This window comes from Tupaia chinensis, unplaced genomic scaffold (genome assembly GCF_000334495.1).
Source record: "Tupaia chinensis unplaced genomic scaffold, TupChi_1.0 Scaffold000235_1, whole genome shotgun sequence".
NCBI lineage: Eukaryota > Metazoa > Chordata > Mammalia > Scandentia > Tupaiidae > Tupaia > Tupaia belangeri.
This window is the reverse complement of record NW_006159713.1, coordinates 4,713,965-4,737,841: the sequence shown is the minus strand read 5'-3', so window position 1 is coordinate 4,737,841 and position 23,877 is coordinate 4,713,965. Positions and strand designations below refer to the sequence as shown.

At 45.1% G+C, this 23,877-nt stretch overlaps 2 non-coding genes and 1 pseudogene across 2 annotated transcripts; 2 read left to right on the top strand and 1 right to left on the bottom strand.

Moving 5' to 3' along the window:
* The window catches only part of LOC102485140 (chromobox protein homolog 3 pseudogene), a 76,520-nt pseudogene that overhangs the window by 13,237 nt on the left and 39,406 nt on the right, over positions 1-23,877 (top strand).
* On the top strand, positions 23,336-23,418 carry TRNAL-CAG (transfer RNA leucine (anticodon CAG)). Its single transcript has one exon. It is a non-coding gene; the product is annotated as a tRNA-Leu (tRNA).
* Positions 23,639-23,721, bottom strand: TRNAL-CAG (transfer RNA leucine (anticodon CAG)). Its single transcript has one exon. It is a non-coding gene; the product is annotated as a tRNA-Leu (tRNA).

The window sequence follows — 23,877 nt, the reverse complement described above, 5'->3', positions numbered from 1 at the left end:
AAATAAAGAGCACAATAAAGATATCAATTCACACCCACTAGGATAGCTAGTGTTAAACAAACAAAACAGAAAATAGTAAATGATAGCAAGGATGTAGAAAAATTGGAACTCTTGTGTGTTGTTGATTGAAATGTAAAAAGATGCAGCCACTATGGAGAATAGAATAGTGGTTGCTCAAAAAATTAAAAATGAGAATTAGCATCTCCACATTTGGATATATTCAGAAAATACTTGAAAGCAGGATCTTAAAAAGATATCTGCAAAGAAGACTGAATCCACCATGAGAACTGAGATCTAGTGATTTCAGAGATAAGGCTATCAAGATGTTCTACTGAGAATTTACCCTGGCAGACAGAAAAGGTAGGCCAGAAGGAGATTGAGTCCTCCATGAGAGCTGAGATCTCTTATTTTCAGAAGATAAGGCAATGAAGATGTTCTGCTGAGAATTTACCCTGGTAGAGCCCCTCTGTAACACAAAGGGAGAAAAATGCAATGCTAAAGAGTTTGTAGGCCACATCCTCATGTGTGCCTCTATTTGCTCAGATTGATCTTCTAGAAATTAGAAAGAAATGAATAACCCACCAGATGACTAGAAATCACCGCAGAGCACAAAGAATATGTGAAACCAAGAATATACCTCATCCCCAAGGGAAAAGAATAACTCTTCTTGATCCACAGACAGTATAGTGGAACTCATAGAAATGTCGGATAAAGAATTTAGAGTATTCATAGTGACAAAACTAACAGAGATAGAAGAGAAGAGAGACAATGAATACCAGAAGAAAAAAACTGATGAGTTCCAGGAGGTGAGGAAGTTCTTGTGAGAGCTGAAAGAGGAAATACACACCATAAAAAATAATAAAATGGAACTGTTGGAGATGAAGACTATAATACAGGAAGTCAAAACCTCCTTTGAAAGTATTAAAAGCAGACTAGATCATACAGAAAATCGAATCTCAAGATGTAGAAGACAGAATCACTAGACTAGTAAAATACACCATGAAGACTGAGAAAATAGCCCATAAAATGAGAATAATATATGAGAAATACTAGATACCATTAAACGTCCAAACATCCAGATAACTGGTATATCAGAAGGTGAAGAGACTAGTAAGGACATTGACAATCTATTCCATGAAATCCTGAAAGAAAACTTCCCAAATCTAGAGAGACATTCAAAGATCCAGACCCAAGAAATACAAAGGACTTCCAAATGGGATCAACCCAAGAACATCTTCTCTAAGACACATATAGCTGATCAAAACCAGAGACAAAGACAAGATACTCAGACTGGCAAGAGAGAAATGTCAAGTGACTTACAAAGGATATCCCGCCAGGCTAACAGTGGACTTCTCATCGGAAACAATGCAAACAAGAAAAGAATGGGAAAATATATTCAAAGTGTTGAGTGAAAAACAATTTCAACCAAGAATACTATATCCGGCAAGTTTATCCTTCATATGGAAGAGAAGACAAGAACATTCTCAGGTAAACAAAAACTTGGAAACGGCCAGCTTAATGGTAGGGACAAGTCCAGAGTTGAACGTTATCTTCCAGAATTTAAATGGACAGATCGAACCACAACAGAAGATAAAGTACATAAGTTTGAACTGGTGAAATAGAATTTTATGACTTTTGACTAAAACATTACTGGCTTTCTATGGTTTGTTTTTCAGTGTCAAGGAGTTTTCTCTTCTCTTGAGTTGTGGACAGGTCCATATACCTACTATTTGAACAGAATCCTAATCTGTTTCCTGGCTTTAAGTATTAAGCAAAGTTCTCTTAATATTTTTTTATTTTGATTTATTAACGCTAAAACTGCCTTTCTTGAAATTAAAAAAGTATTTTAAAAATACCTATTTAGTAACCACAGTAAGCTATATAACCCCAGCTATGTGCTATTTTATAGTATATTCATTCTATCTAAGAGTTTCATGCCTAAAGTCAACTTTTGTTCACAGATATGTATATATCAGCTGAACTTACTATTGAAAGTATTTGGATTAATTAAGATACTTTGTGAATCAATACAATGTAGGAAGGATTAAAGGAATGAAAAGCAACTGCAGATACCAGAGACAGGGTGGGAGGAGGATGGAAAATGGCAGAGAATGAGAAATGGGGGGAGAGAGAAAACATATATATATATATAACAACACCCACACCACTTTTATATATATATTTCATATATATATATATATTTCATATATATTTCATATATATATATTTCATATATATATATATCAAACAAGAAATGGAAAATTATTTGTTGATGATAACATGTATGATTAAGCCACTTTACAGTGTATTCTGGTGGGAAAATTGCTTTTTGTATGCTGTGGTGATGTTCAGTGAAAGTATGTAAAATAAATTAACAAAAACTGAAAAAAAAGATATCTGCACATCCATGTTGATTGCAGCATTTTTCACAATAGCCAAGAGATGGAAGCAACCCACATGTTTATCAACAGATGAATGAATAAGGAAAATTTGGCATGCATGAAACATATTATTCAACCTTAAAAAGGAAGGAAATTATAGTGAAGGTTACACAAGCTCAGTGTCAAAGAAGATGAATGTCTATATCCTTGGTTTGATTATTTCATACTGTATGCATGGTTTGAAAAATTATACTATACCCCACAAAGATGTATGATTATATGTAAACCAGAAACCACATGTTTTAAAAAGTGAAAAAAGAGATGTCAAAAAATTTTTAGTCATTAAGGAAATGCAAACCACAGTGAGGTGCCACTTATACCACAAGAATGAACATAATCAAAACAGATAGATAATAATAAATGTTAATAAGGATACAGAAAAACTAAAACCCTCAAAAAATTATAATGGGATTGTAAAACTGCATCCAGTTTGGGAAAGTTAAGCAGAGGAACCAGCACATGGCATAGTGGTTAAGGTGCTGGACTCCACGTGACCCAGACCTGGTGGTTTACTTTTTCACTTTCTCTCTCTCTCTCTCTGGTCAAATTAAAAATAATAGTAATAAAATAAAATGATTCTATTTAAAAAAAAAAAAAGATTGAGGGACCAGCAGTTGGCATAATGGCTATGTTGCTGGACTCCCATGTAGTCAACTGCAGTTTGAGTCCCAGACCTGGGGGCTTAAACTCACACCGGGTGTGTGTGTGTGTGTGCGTGCCCAAGATCCCAAGAGGAGAATGAAGGAGAAGGGATTGTGGCATGACCATCCCCCCACGGGTGATTTCTCGCTTTCTTTCTCTCTGTCTCTGTTTTTCTGGTGAGCGCACGTACCCTTTAGCAAAAACTTCTCAAAAATAAACAAATAAATAAATAGAGATAGAAGAAAAGAGTAAGCATAAATTTTCCTTATGATCCATCAGTTGCACCCCTAGGGACATTTATCCATGTGAATGAAAGCACATGTCCATACAAAGGCTTGTATACAAATTCACAGCAGCATTATTAATAATAGTCGAAAAATGGAAAGTGTTCATCAACTGATGAATGTATAAACAAAATGTGGTAACCCCTTTCAATGGAGTATTAATCAGCTATAAAAAGAATGAAGTACTAATACATGCTAAAACATGGATAAACTTTTTTTTTTTGAGAGGTTTTTGCTATAGGGCGCATGTGCTCGCCAGACAGACAGAGAGAGACAGAGAGACAGAAAGCGAGAAATCACCTCCCAGGGGGGATGGTCATGCCGCAATCCCTTCTCCGTTCTCCTCTCGGGATCTTGGGCACCCACGCACACGCGCCTGGCATGAGTTTTAAGCCACCGGGTCCAGGATGCGAACCGCGGTCGACTACGTGGGAGTCCAGCAACATAACTATTACGCTAACTGTTGGTCCCAAACATGGATAAACTTTAAAAAACATTGTGATAAGCAAAAGTTGCTAGATAATATGAAACCACATATTAGATTGTTTCATTTATATGAAATGCCCAAAAAAGGCATATCAATAAATATCAATTCCATTAATAGTTGACTGGACTGGGGATGGGAAAGGGGAGTGATTGCAAATGGATATGAAACATCTTTCTGGAATAATGGAATGGTCTAAAATTGAATTGTAGTAATATTTGCACAGCTATGTTTATTATATTTACTATAGATCACAGAATTACACACTTTAGAATAAAATAAAATAAGGCCAGTCCCATGGCCTGCCTGTTAAGAGAGCTGGATTCCACATGGCCATCTGCAGTTCAAGTATCAGCCCCTGTGGCTTGATGAGTACACCAGGCTTGTGTGTGTGTGTTCCAAATCCTGACGGGCTGGAGAAATGGAGGAGATTGCAACATGACCACACCCCATTGGAGAGCCTGTCTCCCTCTGACCTCTCTCTCTCTGTCTCTCTGTCACTTCTTCATGGGCATGCCTTCTGGCAAATAAATTAAATGATAATAATAATAAAAAGACCTGGCTAAAACAAAAGCAACATAAAAAGAACATACCACAATAAGCAAAATATCTCAAAACAAAGCAAGAAAATTGATAGCTGTTTGGGTAGTTTCCAGTTCAGAGTGATTATAAACATTGCCACTACGCACATTCTTGTCTATGTCATTTTGTAAACATATGTGTGCTATTCCATTGGGTTGAATCTAGAAGTAGAATTTCTAGGTTATAGGGTATGCATATATTCTGTTGTGGCAGATATTGCCAAAGAATTTTCCCAGGTCCTCCACCAATTTACATCTCCATCAGTAGTGTATGAAATTTCTAGTTGCTCTCCTTCCTTGCCGATACTTGGCATTGTCTGCCACTTTTATTTCAGTCATTCTGATGGGTGTGGTATATCTCACTGTGGTTATAAAGTTAAACACTATTTCAGTTTTGTTTGTTTGTTGTTTTGGCCATTTGGAAAACCTCTTTGTGAAATACTAGTTCAAGTATTTTTGTCCTTTTTTTCCTTTTTAGTGGTCTGTTGTTTTCTTATTGATTTTTGTTTGTTAGAGATTTTTGCTATAGGGCACATGTGCTTGCCGGAGAGATGGAGAGAGACAGAGTGAAAGAGAGAAATCACCCCACAGGGCGGATGGTCATGCCACAATCCCTTCTCCATTTTTCTCTTAGGATTTTAGGCATACATACACGTGTTCCCAGCATGAATTTCAAGCTGCCTGTACTCAAACCACAGTCAGCCATGTGGGAGTCTATGAAGATATTTTGCTGTTTTCTTCTCTAGTATTTATTGTTTTTAACCTTTCACATTTAGATTAACTTCAGTATGAAATTGCTTTTATGGATAGGAGATAGGGGGTCAATATTCCTATTTTTCCATTTGGATAACTTCTTGATGTAACGGCAACACAAGCACTGCAGCTTTATTGTAAGTTTTGAATCTCGGGGGTAAGTTCTCTGAGTTCATCCTTATTCTTCAAAATTACTTTGACTGTTCTTGGTCTTTTGCCTGTCCACATAAATTTTAGAATTTCTTTTTAAATTTTATTTATTTATTTTTAAAATTTATTATTATGTAATTTTTTTTATATTACATTGATTCACATATAACTTTACAGTGTATTACATTTTTTTCCAGTGGGAATACCATGCATCAGTCAAGACAAAGACATTACTATCCACATCATCATCATCAAACAGCTTTTCATCATTTTTTTCTAATTATTATTATCATTTTTTTAACATTCAATCACTACATATCATTTGGCTTGTAAAAAGAATTTACCCAACATGAAATACTTTTCAGATCAGCCCAGCTGAGAATACTATACATGTTATCATCAACAGGTAATAGACCATTTCTGTGTCCCACTAATGTCCCTTCTCCCAACCCGTTCCACACTGTCTTTAGCATCCGTAACTATTATCACTGCTTTCATGCCCTCCAATATTTCAATCTCTACCATAAAGTGCGGATAGTTGGTATATACTAAGTGGATACATACAATATCTTTCTTTTATATCCTGGCTTGCTTTCCTCAGCAATAGATCATCCATATTTGACCACTTTCTATCAAATGCCAGGGTCTCGTTATTTCTTATGACTGAGTAGTATTCCATAGAGTATATGTTCCACACCTTTTCCATCCATTCATCTGTTTGTGGACATTTGGGTTGGTTCCATGTCTTAGCAACCACGAATAATGCTGCAATAAACATTGATGTGCAAGCACTTTTCCAAATGATATTTCCCCTGTCCTTTGGGTAGATACCCACAAGTGGGATTGCTGGATCAAATGGCAGTTTTATTTCTAGATCTTTGAGGAAACTCCATATTGTTTTCCACAGTGGCTGAATCAGTTTACATTCCCACCAACAGTGCAGGAGAGTGCCTTTTTCACCACATCTCCACCAACACTTACCACTTTTTGTATTTTTAATCTTCACCATTCTGACAGGGGTTAGGTGGTGTCTCACCGTGGTTTTTATCTGCATCTCCCTTATGATGAGGAATGTTGAGCATTTCCTCTATGCTCTTTGGCTGTTTGTATGTCTTCCTTAGAGAGATTTTTGTTCAGCTCATTCTCTCACCTTTTAATTGGGTTAATAATTTTATTTTTTCGTAAGCCACTTGAGTTCCCTGTGTATTCTGGTTATCAGTCCCTTGTCTGAAGCATATTTTACAAAAATATTCTTCCATTCTGAGTGTTGTCGATTTACACTAATTACCATGTCCTTTGCTGTATAGAAACTTCTTAGTCTAATATAGTCCCACTTGCCCATTTCCCTGTGCTTTGGGAGTCTTATTTAAAAAGTGTTTGCCTACCCCAATGTCTCCCAGTATTTTCCACCATTAGTTTTATAGTTTTAAGTCTTATGTTCAGATCTTTGATCCATTTTGAGTTGACTTTTGTTAATGGTGAAAGATGGGAATTCAGTTTCATCTCTCTGCAGGTGGATATCCAGTTTTTCCAGCACCCTTTACTAAAGAGGTTTTCCTTTTTCCAATAAATTTTAGAATTTCTCAGAGTAAAAATTATCCTGGGGTTTTGACTGGAATTGCATTAAATCTATAGCCCACTCTGAAGAAATCAAAAGACTTTATTACAATGTTGAGTTTTCCAATCCATGGTCATGGCATATTCCTTTATTTATTTAATTATTTCAATAGCTCATCTGTAGATTCTTTTGAAAATTTCTCTGCATCTAATCATGTCATATGAAAAATGACAGCTTTGCTTTTTCCTTTCTAATCTTTATACATTTTATTTCTTTTTCTTGATGTATCATATTGGCCTCCATCTCTAGTATAATGTTAATGAGAAGAGATGAGAGTAGTCCAAGTCACTTTCGGGAACCTATAGAACAGTGTATCCAGTGTCTTGCATACTATCATATATGTAGGAAAAAGGGGGACTGAGACATGTACGTATATGTTTAGAATCTTTCTGGAAGGATATTCGTGAAACTAGTCACCCGTCACCAAGGCCACAACTGATTGGCCTAAGGCTTAGATCCAGAGCTAATGGTAGTCACCCCAGACCTGCCAGTGATCAGCGTAAATGGGCAGATTTGAGAACTCAGTCAATAGTTTTACTCTGTAATGGAGGGATAATCTGTCTCATCAGACTTGCAGGCCCACTGAGCATAATCACAACCAGTTGCTTTCTCCACTGTTTAAAAAGGAAGATACCAGAAAAAAGACTTCTCTCCAACTTTGTTTCCTAGGCATCTCATGGTCTCACTTTCCTACAGTTTCCTCTAGGTACTTTTCATTAGCGTCTCAAAAACCTTCAAATCCATAAATCACCATAAAAAATACTGTTGATGAAAACTGGCAAGAGAAATTCTCTCTGAGGACAGTAGCTGGGGTCAGAAGACAGAGGGAGCCTTATTTTTGCAGTTATACCAAACACACAATGTTGATTCAGAAGTAAATCTAGTATATATTTATTTATTTTGTAATGAATAAATAAAGTAGGCATTAAATCTACTCAGTTGTCAAGACAATTGCTGGGAAGGACCTTCTCTTTGAGAATGTGTTGGGAATGGCAGCACCTCTTCTTCACTCCTGCTCCCTATGCTTCTGAGACAGAGAAGAGAATGACAGAGAAGCCAAGAGCCCCTCAGGGAAAGCAGTAACCAGGAGCCTAGCGCACTGAAGGATGGGAGAAAGTGGGCAACATGGCTGGCCTGGGGAGACAGCAGCAGCAGAAGCCACAGGAAAGATGCAGAGTGAAGCTGAATCACAAAGGTGGAGGAGGCAGCTCCCTGCTTCTGAGGGATAGGTGACCCCTAGCCAGGGTAGAGGACCAAGCTGCTCCAGGCAACCCCCTTCCCCTTTGCCCTCCCTGGCTATTTCCCACCCCGGTTGTTTCTGAGTGCTCTGTGTCTCTGTTTGGGAGGCCCGGGCAAATTCTTTCTGTGTTAAGCATGGCCGTAAATACATGACCTTGCTCTTCCTCTGACTTATCCCTCTGAAGCACTTAGATAAGAGGGACGGGGTAGGGGGTGGGGTGGGGGGGTAGGGGCATCTCTGCTTTGTCTAGGGCCCTCTCCTTCGTGTACTTCTACCTTCCTAGACAAGCCTCTCTCATCTTTTTTTTTTTTTAATGTATTTACATTTAATCACATATGTCTTTATAATGTACAACATTTCTTTTTCCAGCATGAGTACCATGCATGTCAGTCACCTCTTCTCATTTTAACCTCTAGGGGTGGAGCCCAGGCCTGCTGCTGGGTTTTCTTAAAGCTCCACTGACCTTTTTTCCCAGAATCTTCCCCTTCTCACACCACCTTTCAGGGGTCTTCAATAAATGAGAACGAGGTGGCGGGGGGAGGTTTTCTTAGAGCCCCTAAATAGCAAGATGGAGCCAAGAGCAGAGCTAGTTCTGGACCCCACTGATGTTCTCTTGGAACCTAATTCCAGTGTTCATGAAAGCAGATAATAGCTGTGTGCCCACTTTTCTTTAAGCCTTTTATGTGAATTAATTTAGTTAATCCTCACAAAAATCTTTTGAGGTGTGTACTAGTTTTCTCGCCATTAAAAAACAAAGTTAGAGGGGAGGGGTTGCTGGCAGGTAGCATAGTGGTTAAGGTGCTGGACTGCTGGACTCCCGTATGGCTGATCATGGTTCAAGTCCTGAATATTGTGGCTTGCTTTCTAACTCTCCTCTCCCTTTCTCTTGTCAAATTGAAGAAGACTAAATAAAATTAACTAAGTAATTATTTTAAAACAATATTTTTTTAACTTCCAGAGTGCACATGGGCTCATCAGTGAGAGACAGACAGAGAGGGAGAGGGAGGGGGAGAAAGCACTCCCCAGTGAGCCATGGTCATGTTGCATCCCTTCTCTCCCATTTCTTCATCCTGCAAGATTTGGAACACATTCATACATGCCTGTGTGTTCTCGAAGCTGTTGGGGCCAGGATTTAAACAGTCAGCCATGTGGGAGTAGGAGCTGGCTCCCTAATTAGGCTTCAGGGCTAGCGTTCTCTCCATTTTACAGAGAAGGAAACTGAGGTACCAAGAAGCTAGGATGCTGGCCAATGCCCATTGCTGTAAGCAAAAGACAGGATTCAAACCTAAGTAGTCTGAGACCAAGATCTGTCCTCTCATCTTGGACATTCCACTCCTTCTCAGTCCCTGGGCACAGGCCTAGCCTCTTAGCCTTAGATCCTCCTACGTGAATGCCCTTCCTCCCTTGGCAAATGTATATCTGAGTGCCTTTCCTGACTTGTCCCCAACACACACACAACCAGACAGAATTCCATGGCCTCCTCCTCTGGGCCACTGGATGCCACTTCTCTCCAGTACAGAATAGACACACTATGCTGTCTTTGCCAGTCATGCCCTTGCACCCCACGGGGCTGTGGGCTTTTCCAGGCAGTCCCTGGCCTTGTCTCTTGTGGTGACCTCAGCCTTGAGCACACAGCAGCCCTGGCCAATTGCTGTTCCACGTTCCAGATGGGACTTGCCACAACCTCTGACTTCCTGCAGAATTCTGAGTAAATTATTGCCCCTCTTTGGCCTCAGTTTCCCAACACGAAGGGCCCTCTGGTTGTTTCTCAGCTGCCGAAAGCCCCATCTTCCCCTGCCAGGGACATCACCTAGGGACCTCCCCTCCACAGACTGCTCTGTGGAGATAAAATGAGGGAGCTGTGGGTTGGGCCAGCAGAACTTTCCAGATCCCACGCTGGACTTTGATTGTCTGGAGGAATATCTGAGTCACCTTCCTGTCTGGGAGGGAGTTGGCTGCTCTGTTTTGAGTGATGAAGGGCCAGGAAAGACCATGGGGCTTCTGTCTAAATCTCTGCTTCTTTTGCCCAGGCTTGAGGAGGAGAATCAGCCAGTAACAATACCCCATGGGCAGTAATAGCTGGTACCCATACTCCATCATGGTGCACACACGCACTTCCCACGCCAGGTGGGCAGAGCAGTGGGAAAGGAAGACAACAGGACTGGAGCTCAGCCCCAGGGCTGCTGCTCCTTGTCTTCTCGAAGCCTCAGTTCCCTCTTCTGTACTAAGGGACGGGTTGAGCCTTTCCTCATGGGTAGCGATGAAGAACATACAAACAGGCTTCCCAGTGCTTGGCATGTCCCTACTGCTCACACCTGGGAGAGATAGGTGCCTAAGCCAGGCAATGGTCAACGCTCGGCTCACACCATGGTCTCCTGAGGGGCAGGACAGTGGCCATTGGGAGAAGGAATGTCTCCAGGGCTGACTCATATGGGGAGGTCCCAGGTTCCCATCCAGAGACCTGCCTGAGTGTGCAGGGCACGCAGACCCATGATCTGAGGCTGATTGGGGCTGTCCCAGGGCCCTGTTGGGATTCTCTGTTTTTCTCTCTCAGAATAAATAAATAAACTGGAAAAAAAATCAAGCAAACAAAACCTGCTTTTTGGGGGACAAACAGCAGAGTATTCACTTCCATGTCCCAAGCATCCAGTGTATGATAAATATTGGGTTGTTGGCAAAGTCATGACATATTTTGGCATATGAAAACATAGAAAATATGTCATGACTTTCCCAACGACCCAATATCTAAAAAGCCTAAGGAAAATTCCACTTTCCACTCAGCCCCAGTAGCTATGTCTTTGGGCAACCTGCTTCCCCTCTCTGGCCCAATTTTTTTGTCTGGGGGGATGAGAGTGTCTAAGTTCACACTGTGACATGAAGGCCCAAGGGAGCAGTGGATCACGTAGGGACTCTGCAGTCAGCAGAACTGGCCTGGTGGGATTTCTGCCCCCGACACCAACTAGCTGTGTGACCTAAGGGAGCGTCTTTTACCTCTAAGCCTCAGTATCCTTTTCTGTACAAACGGGCCATGCTTCTCCCTACCTCTCAGTACTGTTTTGAGACTTGGACATGTAAGGAGTGCCTGGCACAGCCCTGGAACATTGTTACATGCTCAGTTCATTAAAGATGATTTAAGGGTGAGAGGAGGAAGTGGGGTGGGGTTGTAAATCACGATTGTGGGGACCCAGGAGAGGGAACAGTGCAGTCCAGCTGGTGGAAGCCAGAGAGAGGAGGTGACTCACCAACCCTACATGGTTGTTGGACAGTTCTGGAAGGGTCTCAACAGGCCTGACCCCCACTTGGGCTGGAAGGCAGCTGTCTGTGAGGGGTGGGGCTCTGGCTTCCAGAGACACCCCCAGGAAGGGGGTGCTGTTTTCCAGTGTGTATTCAAGTTCTGACTTCCTCTCCTCCTTCCAAAAAGCCAAGGCACCTAAACAGACAAACAAACAAATAAATCTTCATCTGAGCTCTGTTTTTTTTTTTTTTTTTAGTTTTTTAGGGCGTATGTGCTTGCCAGAGACAGAGAGAGAGGGAAAATGAAAAATCACTCCCCAGAAGAGATGCCCTAATCCCTACTTTCCCATTCTCTGCTAGAGATTTTGGGCATGCATGCACGTGTGCCCAGTGTGATTTTCAAACCATGGGTCCAGGACTCAAACCATGCAATTGATCATGTGGGTTGCAGCCACCTTAACCAACATGTCACCTGCTGGCTCAGTCTAAGCTCCATTTCATTCAGTGAATGAGCTCTTTAAAAAGAATGTGTTGGAGCCAGCAGGTGGCACAGTGATTAAGACACTGGACTCCCACATAGCTGACCATGGTTCAAGTCCTAGACCCAGCAACTTGAAATTCAATCTGGGTGTGGGCGTGTGTGTGTTTGTGTGTGTGTGTGTGAATGTCCAAAATATCAAGAAGAGAATGGAGGAGAAGGGATTGCAGCGTGGTCATCCCCCCCAGGGGAGAGGGAGGCAGTGATTTCTCACTTTCTCTCTCTATCTCTCTGTCTCTCCAGCAAACACACACACCCTACAGTAAAAAAACTCTCTAAAAATAAATAAATAAATAGATAGATAGATAGATAGATAGATAGATAGATAATAAATAAAAAGAATGTGTCTGTGACCAGCCAGGTGGTATGGTGGTTAGGGTGGCTGAATCCTATGTGTCAAACTACACCTGTCTCTGTCTCTGGTGAGCACACAGTCCTATAGAAAAAATAATGTGTCTGGACAGGGAATTTTATCCCCACTGATTTCATGCCAGAATTAGAAAAATGAGCCCTGAACTGTGAGGCAAGACTGGTTCCAGACTCTTGGCCTCAGTTTTTTCTTCTGTAAAATGACTGGATTCCGTAGGCGCTTGTGTACTCTTGCAAACCACCAAGATGTATTGCTAAACAGAGCGGAAGGGAACAGAACTGGGTGCAGAGAAGATGGCAGTTTGGGGAGGGGAGGTGGAAGGCTGCCTGCACCTACTAGTGTGGATATGCAGCAAAAGACTGGATCACAGGGGTTGCCTCCGGGAGGGAAACTGGGGCAGGGTGGGAGGAAAATTATTCACTGTTTATTCTTTTGGGGCTTTTGTAAGTTGATTATGTAAACATACTTCTAATAATAATAATAATAATAAAACTGTGTATATGATGTAAAAAATAAAGTATTGAAATCTCATATTTTCTTTAGGAATTACATAACATTGACTGCGGTTTCAGTTTCCTTTTAATACAATGAGGTTCAAAGAAGAAAGCAGGATCTCTGGCTAGATAACCCCTGATGCCAGGAGGAAGAGGAAGTGGGGGCAGAAAGAGAGAAAAAAGACATATAAGTTTGGAAAACACAAACCTTATTATGACGATCTGAAAAGGAAATGCTTCCACCTTCCTCTCAGACGTAATCCCTGATAGCTTTTTGTGATTCAGTGTGGGGAAATGGGGAGTCGTTAAAAAAGAGAAAAGAAAGTAGCCTGGTGAAAGCACACTTACCATTTATAGATAATTTCGCCCTTATGCCTGGGAGGGGTCGTTCATTGCTGCAGCTGGTTTGTCCTGTCTCTGCCAACTAGGACCCGGGGCTGGGCCCCTTTTCCTTGTCCAGCCGTCATGTGGGGGGCCTTCTGGACTCAGAATCCCTGTGGTCTCTTAAGTCAGGAGTGACATCCTCAGCTGGCTCCTGGGCAGAGGAGGCCACCCCAGATCCTGTCTCTCAGCAAAGAACTTCACACCCTGACTGTGGCCACCGTGGCCCTCTGTCCCCAGGAGCACAGCATCTCCCCGGAAGGGCTGAAGAAAGTGGAGAGGGTCTCCAGAGCACAGATGCCTTTTTTGAACTTCTTTTTTACTGTGCAAAGGCACCCACACTCATGGTAAATTTCAAGGGCATAGAAGAGTAGGAACCTCCTCTCGTTCCCTCTCCCCAAAGCAAACAGAGTCACCAGGTTCTTGGTGCCCTCTGAGAGTTGTCTGAAGGTGAGTACTGGGAGGCAGAAATGGTAATGATAATGATGCCCATTTTAAGTTGAGAAGCCGAGCAGAGGAGGAGAGACTACTGAGGCCATACAGTTGGAAGAGGCAACGTTGGGGTTTGAATATGGCTCTTCTGCCTCCATGAGTTTACCAAACTCTGAACAGCTCTGGCCAAAGCATGTACTGCTTCTTTGCCCAAGCCCTTATCATGACCCTCCACCACACACAGATACACACACACACACACACACACGTACACACACATGCACATGTAATCAACCCAGCTGCATGAAAATGCACCCTTCACATTCACATATTCACCTAGCAGGGAACCTCACCCCACAGACACACATCCATCTCTGTATCAACAGACACTCTCATGCAAACAGACACACGTGCAGTGTGCAGAAACACAGACATGCATGGTCTCACTTGTGGAGACATAAACACTTCTTCACACTCACTGAGATAGATGCTGGCACATGCCCTCTGCCCACCAGCCCCCCTTCATGGCCAGGCCGTCACCATAGAACTTCTGCCCTCTTTTGCCTGCCAGGACTTCAGCTGCTGTCATGCACTTCCAGGTGAGCTGTTGTGCTGGCCAGATGCCACTTGGCCCCCAGCCAAACCCGGCTCCCCTGCCTCTCTGCTCTTCGCCTTATGCCCAAGATTCGGAGGTGGCAGGATACTGAGGTTACGACCTGTGCCGCTCCCACCCGCTTGGCCCCAATACCTCAAAGAGGTTCCATTTAAGACCAAGCAGTTCCCCTCAACTGGAGGCCTGTGCACACAGATGCCTTCAAGGGTCCCTGGGCCCCGGTCCCTCCTCACTCCAGGCTATGGTGACTTTCACATTCCAGTTGGTTATCTTCTCAGAATGTCTCTGATCTCTGGCCTCAGTTTCCCCTAGCAGTTCTTGGAGGATGGGAACCTGTACATTCTGTTGGCTCCCTTTGGCTCACCTGCAAATGTGGCTCTTTTGCACACCCAGGACACAGGGAAACTTCACAGACATATGTGTTCCTGCCCCACTTGGGGTCCCCAAGGATGACACAGCATGGGTGCTCAATCCAGCGACTGAGTGCAGACCAAGCGGAAAAAGTTCCTGTCTTTCATATTCAGGTTAAATAGGGGAGAAGGGACTTCCTTAAAATATCATCTCTGGGACTAGACCACAGGGACAGAGGTCCTAAGTTGAGTGCTGTAAATATCTGACTTGAGAATTTATTAATTCATATACTCAATTAATAAATGCATCCAGAGCCAGTAGGTGATATGGTTGTTAAGGCAGTGAACTTCCACATGGCTGACCATGGTTCCAGTCTCAGACCTGGAGGCTTACTTTCTCATTCTCTATCTCTCTGGTGAGCTCACATGCCCAATAGTGAAATTAAAAGCATAATAATAATAATAATAATAATAAATAAAATGGAATGGTTGGTTCAAACTGGCTCAAACCGATTCTGGTCAGTTCAGAGCAGTTCAAACCTATTTTGGCTGGTTCAAGCCAATTCAGACTGATTCAAACCAGTTTCTGGTCGGTTCCAATCAGTTCAGACCGGTTTAAACCAGATTTGGCTAGTTCAAATTGGTTCTGGCTGGTTCAAACCAGTTTGGGCTGGTTCAAATTGGTTCAGACCAGTTTGGACCAGTTCTGGCTGGTTTGAACCAGTTTTGGCTGGTTCAGACCGGTTCTAGTTGGCTCAGACCAGTTCTGACTGGTTCAGATCAGTTCTGGCTGGTTCAGATTGTTTCTGGCCAGTTCAAACCAGTTCTAGTTGGCTCAAACCAGTTCTGACCAGTTCAGACTGGTTCAGACCGGTTCTGGGCTTTTCAGACTGTTTCAGACCGTGTCTGGCCAGTTCAGACCAGTTCAAACCAGTTCTGTCCAGTTTCAACCTGTTCAGACTGGTTCTGGCCAGTTTGGACTGGTTGAAACCGATTCTGGCTGGCTTGGACATGTTTTGTCTGGATCAGACCAGTTCTGGCTGGTTCAGACTGGCTCAGACTGGTTCAAACTGGTTCTGACCAGTTCAGACTGGTCCAGACCAGTCCTGGCTGGTTCTGACTGGCTCAGACCGGTTCTTGCCAGCTCAAGCCAGTTGAGGCCAGTTCTAAGCAGTTCTGACTGGCTCAAACCATGGTTCAGACTGATTCTGGCCAGTTCAGACTGATTCATATTGGTTTTGACTGGTTCAAACCAGTTCAGCCTGGTTCAGACCAGTTCAAGCCAGTTCAGATTGGTTCATATTTTCAGAGTGCCCACAAGGTACCAGGCAGTGAGGTCAGTGGTGAATGAAGAGCCCCTGTGGGTATGGGGTCTGGTGAAACCATATGTGGCTTGCCAATCACACACATGCATGCACATGCACATGCACATACACACACATACACACACATACATGAGCATGCATACACACTCACGTGAGCACATGCCATGCTGGGGGTTCTGGTACATTGGAGAAGCTGATCCAGGCTGGAAGGGACCATCCAGTAGGGGCTGAGTGCCAGGAGATGGCGTTGAGCTCCTTCAGCAACTGGGAACCTCTGCAGACCACCTCAACTGAGAAAACATGGCGTCAGACAGTCCCACGTGGTTGGAGAGCTTGAGAAGCCAAGATGTGCTCTATATTTCTGCAGAAACCTTTGGAGAACAAAGGAGGTGTCAGTAATGCTCTTTTTTTGGAATGAAAAGTAATTTTTATGGCTTTTTTCTTTCATGGCTTTGCATTTCTTTCAAATGCAAAAGCAGTGCATCTGGAGGACATTGCTCCCCTGTGTGTCTCTGGCTCGGACACAGTGTACCTGACTCGTACTTTCCAGTGATGACCTGCTGGAACTTAGGGAGTACATCTGAGGCCCGTCCAGGCCCCTAGGCAAACCCCACCTGTGCCCCTGCTGGCACATTCTCTTTTGAGGTCCCCAGTAACAAAGACATGGGTGGATTTTCTATTAATAGAATCTGGATCTTAGCGGCCATAGAGGACACTAAAGAAGCAGGCCTGAAAGATACAGAAAGCGTGATGCTTATCAAACATTGAGAGGGAAGTTGGGAGCTATTTGAGGATAAAAGGATTTCCGGAGGAAACGTTGAAAGTCTGAGCAGCTCCACACACAGGCAGGAAAGGTCCAGCCATCCATTTGTCCGTATTTACCACACTCCTGCTAAGTGACAGACTCTGCACTTGCCACTGGGGATATCATGGCAAACAGGATGGCCAAGGTCCCCGCTGTCATAGAGCTCAGAGCTGAGTGGGAGAGAAATATCATCAATAAAGGAGCCAGCAAAGGGGTGCAGTGCAGCAGCTGCAGCAGGGAGACCAGGCAGAACGTGAGAGGGGGTGGGGGGCACATCATCCCAGATGCTGAGAAGAGACACTCATGCTGACTCAGGAATGATGAAAGGAACCACCAGCCCCTCACGATCTGGAGGAAGATGGCTCTAGATAGAGGAAACAGCAAGAGCAAGGGGCCTGAGTAAGGAACATGTTTTGTGAATGGGAGAAGCAGAAAGATGGCGGCAAGAGGACAAGGTAGAAGAGGTGGTCGAGGCTGGTTCAGGTTAGACGGCCAGGCTGCTCTGCTTTGGGGCATGACATTCTAGAGAGCTCTCTGCAAAGTCAGATTGGCAGGTGAGAACTTGCCCCACTATATTTACCAGGTGGGAAGCAATGTGGCCTTGTTCTATTTTCTGGGCTTTGCATTTGCATTCCAGGCACTCTACATGTTCAACATTTATGAACTCATTTGATCTCCTCACAATCATTTAAGGCAGATTGTATTCAATAGTACTAAACCCATTTTACAGATGGGGAGACTGAGGAACCAGGAAGTTAAATAACTCTCCCCAGGTCACAGAGCTAGCAAGTGGCAGAAGCAGGATCTGAACTCAGATGGTTCCGGAGTCCATGTACTTATGCACTCAGCCATACTGCCTCAAATTATTGGGTTGTTGGGAAAGTCATGAGGCATAGAAAAACAGAAAAATATGTCAGGACTTTCCTGACGACCTAATAAAATTGGGCCTGCACCCTGGAATCATCAGAGTGGTAAGTAGCAATCTTGGTCACTCCCGGGACTCTTTCTAGGGTGACCAAAGGCTCTGGGGCATGGTCAGCAGTCCAGAGAACTTGGAAGTGAGCTTCTGACCTGTAGTCTGGTCATTCTGGTCGGGCTGAAATGCTTACTGTGTACGTGATCCCGCCGCAGAGACACCAGCCCCCTACTCTCTCCATGCCTGCGAGGACCTGGGGGGCTTCGGCTGCAGCGCGAGAGACTGAGCATTCTCCGCCTCTCATGAAGCTCGACTCTGGCCTCTTCCATGCCAACCTAGACTCTCCCTGGCCCCTGGGACTGGCTAGGCTTCACCCCTCAGTGGCCAAGATGTCCCAGTCAGAGTCTTGGCTGGGCTCCCTCCTGGTGCCTGATGGCTCAGTCCTTCTCCCTCAGCCAAGGAAACCTGAGCCTGAACCACAAAAGCGTGGCCGTGCTACTTGGATGGTGTTGCTGGGAAATCCTACCCTTTCCTTCAAGTCTCCATCCGTAAAAACAGTACTAAAAATAGCACCTCCCGGTCCAAGTCCAACCTTGCCACTGGAATTGGCAGTCTGCATGCTATTTTATTTTTAAAGAAAACAATGTAAAGAAAGTGTGTGTGAAGTTCATGGAATAGCCATCCCTTCTTCCCCAAAAAAGGCACACAGCACGTGCTAGGCAGGGTAGTTCTCAAGAAGGGGTTTTGAGTCAGATGAATTGGGTTCTTTTAGGTCGATGGGAAAGTCATGATATATTTTGTCTGTTTTTCTAAGCAAAAATACATCCTGACTTACCCGACGACCCAATGTTTCTCAGTTGTGCGACTCCAGGTAAATTACTTGCCTTCTCTGAGTTTCACTCCCCTCACCTGTAAGATCAGGGTAATGATAACCTGGTGGAGGTGCTGTCATCAACATGAAGTGAAATGATGGATGTAAAGGAGGCTTTCACTAAAACCCAGCATCCCAGGCCAGCTCGGTGTCGTGGTGATGCATTGCTTGAGGGAAGCTGGGTCTGTTTGGAAGATCGCAGGTTCGGTTCCCTGGTTGGCCTTACATGCTGGGCAAGCACACCCATAATGCTGGCTGGGAAGGGAGGATCGTAGCATGAGACCCCCTTGAGAGTACTTGTCTCTCTTTCTATCATGAGAAAAAGAAAACTTTAAAAAGAAAAAAAAATCTCTCCCTGCCACGCTTTTCCCAGGCAGGAGTGGGCCGTGGTCACAGAAACATAAGGTTCTCCCTCTTTGGTGTAGGGGTCAAGGTACTGGATTCCCACGTGGTTGACTGTGGTTTGAGTTACAGACCTGGTGGCTTGGTTCTCCCTTTCCTTCTCTCTCTGGTGAGCACACATGCTCTATAGTAAATTAAGGACAAATCGTAATAAAATTAAATAAGTAATTATTTTTAACAAAACAATAAGAAAAAAAGATTACTCCCTCCCCCCCTTTGGGGCTAGCAGATGGCATAGTAATTAAGGCATTGAACTCACACATGACCAGCTACATGGTTAGAGTCCTGGACCTGGAGGCTTGAATTAAGGGGAAAAAAAAGATTCCCCCTCTCAGGCCCCTGGGCTGTGAGGAGTCCACTAGGCTGTCCCACCCCATCTGTCCTGAATGGGGCTGAGCACAGGAAGGGCCATACTGGGGCTTCCCCAGCTCCTGGTGGGCTTTCCAAGCTGAGCTCAGGGGACTTTCCTGCCCTGAGCTGGGCAAGTGTCCTGAGCTGGACAAGTGCCCCGAGCAGGGAGTCGGGATAGCCTGTAACTCAGCACCCATTGTTGGTCTCCAGGCTGCTGCTGAGGAGAAAGCAGGACAGACACTGGAGCCAAACAGCGGGAGGGGTGGCTCTCTCCTTTCCTTTTTTGGTCCTTGAGACCAAAAATGGGGCTGGAATGAGGTCCTGAAAGACTTGCTTGGACCAGGAAGCTGTCACCCTGAAAGGTGTCGGGGAGGACAGCGACCCTCCACCCAAACCCAGCAGACAGTGCTGAGTGGGGACCTGGCACTGACCCCCATCGGGCAAGCACTTTTTCCCAGCCTGGTTAGGAGAGCAACAGCCTGCCTGTTTCTTCTCTAAAATGACTACATTCAGGATGGTGGGTGCTGTAGGGCTGAGGAGAGGGTTCCAGAGGCCGAGAGCACAGGGCTGCTCCAAGGCACAAGTCCCCCAGCCTGTCTGAGCCTTAGCTCCACGATCTGCAGTCTGGGGTGGGGCAGGGGGCTAGCAGCATGGATCGTGAAGCGCTTGCCTGGGAAGTGGTGGGCACTTGGCAGCCCGACTCCTCCGTGCTCATGTGAGGTCCTGTTACATCCCTGTACGCTCTGACCCCACGTGGGCACCCCAGCACAGCTGGTCTGTGTCGCCGCTGAAACACATCTTGATCCATGAACACTTTTGCAGTCTCCACTTTCCTGGTGCTGGGAACTAATGTCTCTCACTCCCCCTTCCACAGCCTTCTCACCAAACTCCCCTTCCTCTCTTGGCCTCCTTCCTAACTGCACACAGCATCCAAAGGGGAAGGGCCATCAGGACCACGGCACTCCCCTGCTTGCAACACTCCAGTGACAGGGGCCAGCAGGTAGCATGGTGGTTAAGGCAGTAGGGTTCCACATGGCTGACTGCATGGTTTGATTCCCTGAACTGGAGATTTGAAAACATGTAGGGTGCACGTGTGTGTGTACCCCAAATCCTGAGAGGAGGATGGAGAAGGTATTGTGGCTATCCCCTTGTGGATGATTTCTTACTTTCTGTCTCTCTATAACAAACTAAAAACAAAAACAAAAAAGCACTCTAGTGACTCCATCACACAATGGAGAAAATAATAAATCCAAACCTGGCACCCTAGCCTTGGGTGACCGACCTGAGCCTCCTCCCAACTGTACCCCTGCCCCACTGGCCTTGCCGCCTATGATCAACCACATTCTTCTCCAGCTCAGAGCCCCTGCCCCGGCTATGCCTCCCATCTGGGACTCAGCCACCCCAGCCTCGATTTTACTTGTCTCTCCTGTTAAACTTGCTGTCACCTCCTCAGAGAGAAGCTTGATCACCACCCCATTTATGAGTCACTCTTGATCACTAATTTTTTAAAGTTAATTTATTCATTTTGAGAGAGAAAAAAAGAGCACCCCCAACAGGATCTTTTTTTTTTTTTTAGTTTTTAGTTTTTTATTTTATTTATTTATTTTTGCCATAGACTGTGTATGCTCCCTGGGAAAAGAGAAAGAGACAGTAAGAAGGTAAGTAGGGGATAGCCATGCCGCAATCCCTTTTCCTCCATTTGTTCGGCCATGTGGGAGTCTAGCACCTTACTCACTATGCCACCTGCTCCCTAAATCCCCACGGCAGGATCTTGATGCTGTGAGCTATTCCCAGACTCAGCCAGCTCTGAACCTTGGGCACATGCATGCCCAGTGTACTCAGGAGGTCTTCAGACATGAACCCAGAACCTTGCCATTTCGCTGAGCCTTGCAAAGTGTTGTCTTGAGGCGCTACCATCTGGCCCCATTCACTGATAAAAAAAATAATATGTTGGGGTGAGGAGCTGGGCAGCAGATGGCATGGAGGTTAGGGTGGCTGGATCTCACATAGCAGACTGCATAGTTTGAGGCCTGGACTCAGTTGCTGGAAAAACATGTCAGGCACAAGTGCGAATGTACACAAGATCTTGAGAATGGAGGAAAAGTGAGAAAGCACCCCCCCACACACACACACACAGGGGTAAGGGCCACACCACACTCCCTTCTCCTCTATGCTTCTCTCAGGATATTGGGTGTGCATGCACATGTGCACAGCACGTTTTTCAAGCTAGAGGGTCTGGGACTTGAGCTATGTGGTCAGCCATGTGGGATTCAGCCGCCTTAATCACCGTACCACCAGCTGGCTCCATCCATTGCATTCCATCCCAACAAAATTCACTTGAGTTTCCGTGGACAAGAATTAATTGCACATAAAAGTAAGGAAAGTGCAAGCTGCTCTAACATCAGATAGCCTGAAGGTGCGCCAGGTAGGATGCCGGGTTATCTGCCTGGCTGGTTTCCAGCTTTCCTGACCCATCTGCTTCCCCACCCCTGAACTGACTGACTCACCTGCTTCCTATTTCCCCCTTCTCTCCAGGTTAGAACGTACGTTGAGGGCAGAAATCCTGTTTTGCTCCCAGCATCTAGAAGACTGGTACAATGTAAGTGTTCAAGAATGCTTGTTGATGCCCTTTCCAGTGTCCCGGGCAATTTGTATTTTAGATGACACACAAGTGCTCTGTGTGAAGCCTAAAGGAATAAATTCCATCAACAGGAGGGAACCGTTGGGACAGGAAAAGGGAGGGTTTCATTCTCTCTCAAATAACCAGGACCTCTGCCCACCCAAAGGGGCTGAATCCCAAACCCTGGACATCCAAAGGGGGCTTGCCCTGGGGCTTGGAGGGGTTGTTCTCCAGGCTGAGGCCCCTCTGTGATACCATCTCAGGCAAGACCGAAGGCCCTAAGGGGTTAATGTGACTCCTTAGCCCACATTTTCTGGGCAAGACCCCAGACTGGGTCAGGAAAGTCCTCTGAGACCCTCTGTTCACGCCTCTCTGTACAAAGAGGGGTAGCATCTGCTGTTGTCACACAGCAAGGCAGTGTGGGCCAGCCTCCTGTGGCCCTCATCCTGCACGCCTTCCTTTTGGAGTGGCATCTTCAGGCCCTGGAGGTTGAGGGTCGGGCGGGGTTAGGGCCCACGCAGATGAGAACCTAGGAAGGCGGGGGTGGGGGGTTGGGGGAGGTGGAGGGGTGACCTTATGCCTCCTGGTGGAGAAGGATGCCGCCCTCGCCCTCGAGGTCCTGAAATCTTGGTCCCTGGATATAGCTGGTGTGTGGGTGAGTCTGGGGTAAGGGAAGGAAGAGGCGGAAGGCAAGGGAGGAAGGTGCTGCGGGGGCCAGAAGGGAGATGAGTCACCAACTGACGGAATGCAGAAAAGAGGAAGCGAGGGAGAAATTAATCCATGAGTCGTCCCAGTGCACCTACTAGGTGCCAGGCACAATTTGGGCATTGGGGACACAGGCAGGAATGAGCTAATCTGGGTATGCAGCCGCAGGGCTCGGTCTAACCCAGTGAGCGAGCAAATGAGCTGAACACACATACAAATATGAAGTTGTGATTTTGAGGAAGGAGAGGGCGGTTTGCGTGCCTGGAAACTGCTATATCCAAGCTTCACCTGTTTTGGGCGCCACAACGACATCTGTAAATCAGTGCAGTTACAGGGGTTTAACTACAACATGCAGAAAATACACAGGGCATACATGCGGAAATGCAAAGGTATTGCAAATATTCAGAAATCAAAGCTGACATGAATAGCAAATTGCATGCATGAAGAATTAGTGCATGCCAGCGGCACGAATGCGCTCAAGTTAAAAAAGAGGCAGTCCTTGCCTCCCGACCTTTCAGATCCTAGCGTACGCCTCGCGCTCGCGCGCCCTCTGCCGCAGCCCGGGAGCAGCGTTTTGTCTTCCCTCGTCCCTCTTGCCCCGCCCCTTAGAGCAGGCGCGTATATCTAACATCGCCAGACACAGGGCGGAAAAGGCAGAGTCATAAGGTACTTAATACGCATGCGTACGGTACGAACAATCTAAAGAGGTTGGGCCGCCAGTTCTTTAGCGGAACTGTCAGGATGGCCGAGCGGTCTAAGGCGCTGCGTTCAGGTCGCAGTCTCCCCTGGAGGCGTGGGTTCGAATCCCACTTCTGACAGAGCTCGTACCGTTTTTGATGTTCTTCCACGACTGTTGCTAGGTACTAGGTAATATTCATTTTAATATTCTCTCGTTAATGCTTTCATAAGATTAACATTTCATTCATATGGACCCTTGATGTAGGATTGCAGTGAACAAAGTCTTGGTTTTGTTTCACATCACTCTTTTGTAGTTACGAAATTGAACTCCAAGGAGAAAAAGGGTGAAAAACAGAACTTTGTCAGAAGTGGGATTCGAACCCACGCCTCCAGGGGAGACTGCGACCTGAACGCAGCGCCTTAGACCGCTCGGCCATCCTGACACATTATTAATCCCTTTGCGGGACTATAGTATGTGCAATGCGATGCTATGAGGCATGGGTTTTAGAGTCTAAGTGTGACTTTGGGTGGTTAAAAGTTGGCCAACAATCTATGTCATCCTCCGTTAAAACCCAGCTGCACGGTCCAAACATACCGCT